General features: G+C 40.9%; 1 pseudogene; it reads right to left on the bottom strand.

The window, feature by feature from the left end:
• Positions 1–370: 370 nt before the first annotated feature.
• Positions 371–1,429, bottom strand: LOC102868923 (annotated as a pseudogene).
• Between the last annotated feature and the right edge of the window lie 130 nt (positions 1,430–1,559).

Raw genomic sequence — 1,559 nt, 5'->3', positions numbered from 1 at the left:
GCATGGAAATACAAAGGAAGAGGAACAGTTGTAAGCAGACACTAGTAATTGGAACATGGAATGCCTTTTAAGTAGTTTTTCATTAACAAGGTAGATAACTTGTTTATCTACGGTCATTTCAGCCACTCCAGCTAAAGGCAAACAACCGACGGGGTGGGTAAAGGATTTGCTTTATATGTATACACTTCAGTGCAATTAGAAAATACTGTAGATTTCATTATTTAAATAGGTGAAGTAACCTGCTATTTGAACATGGGAACAGAAAATTCCTTTAAAACCTTTGAAACTTGAATAAGAATTCATTGCTCTTGTCTTCAATTGCTCTAGTTTTCATAATTCACACAAGACAAGCTTGGTACAGATGCACAACTCAGTCTTTGAGGGGTGACATGCCAACTTGCATAATCTCAATGACCAGGAGGATGATGATAGCAATCACAATGCAGGAGTGAAGCAGCTGTTTCTTTACACAGTAGTTATCCTATAGCCCTGATTCTGCTGCTACCAAGGGTTCAAGTCAACACCCACAAGTTGACCAGATTCTGAATGTTCTGCTTTAATTTTGACTAGTGTTTCCTGAAGGTCAAAACCAAAATTCTGAGCATGAACCTTGAGAATAATGAGCAGTGTGTCAGCTAATGCCTGGATGCCAAGCTCTACCCTGCCCTTGACAGTGGGCTTATGCTTCATCAGAGCTTCTGCCATTGCCACTTCCATGGTACCAGCCCCTGGGACCACACAGACATCATCGATGGCATCTCTGATGGCATCTTTGATCTGAGTGAGTGTGTGTCTATTTGGTCCTTCCATCAATAGTGTGTTGGAGCAAGGGTTGTTGTATTTCTCAATGAAGGTGAACTTCTCCCCCAAGGTGTATGCATAGATGAGGCCCACGTGCCCCGGGCAGTCTGGATTCAGGTAATTTAAAGAATTGAGAGCCACCCCACCACAGGCAAGCAGCAGCCTCTCCATATTCCTTCACTTAGCTCTGCGCAGAGCTACTATGCCTTCTTTTGCAAGAGCATCTAAGGAAAAAGTATCAATACCCTTTTCATTAATAACAATAAATCCTTTATTTGAATCACCACAGACTTTCTTTTTCAGGTCTATGATTTTTTTAACTCTATCTTCAATGAATTTTCTTTCTGCTTTTACAAGTGTTCCTTAATCTTCTGTGCTCTTGTACAAGAAACAAGAATTCTCTTGTTTTTTTCATACTCCAATGACACATTGCAGGTGAGGATATACGCATCTTCTACTCTCTTCTTCTATCAGGATGCCGTGCCCCGTGGTCCAAAACAAGTTCACTGATTACGCTTGCATCAGTTTCAGATTTATGTTTCATCTCCATGATTTCATCTTGCTTTTTAATGGCCAAAATGGAGTCAACAACAGTCTCATTTAAGACATCAGCGAGAAGTATTGTCATCAGGATTGGAGGTAGACTCATCAATAATCTGCGTTTTGTAGATGACACAACTCTGCTTCCTGAAGCTGAGGAGAACCTGAATCTCTTGCTGCAGAAGGTCTAGAACTGAAGCCTTCAATATGGATTGAAG

Source organism: Elephantulus edwardii, unplaced genomic scaffold, assembly GCF_000299155.1.
Source record: "Elephantulus edwardii isolate Elephantulus edwardi_28Jun2011 unplaced genomic scaffold, EleEdw1.0 scaffold00379, whole genome shotgun sequence".
Lineage (NCBI taxonomy): Eukaryota > Metazoa > Chordata > Mammalia > Macroscelidea > Macroscelididae > Elephantulus > Elephantulus edwardii.
The sequence above is the reverse complement of the archived record's forward strand: the minus strand, read 5'-3'. Positions and strand labels throughout refer to the sequence as shown.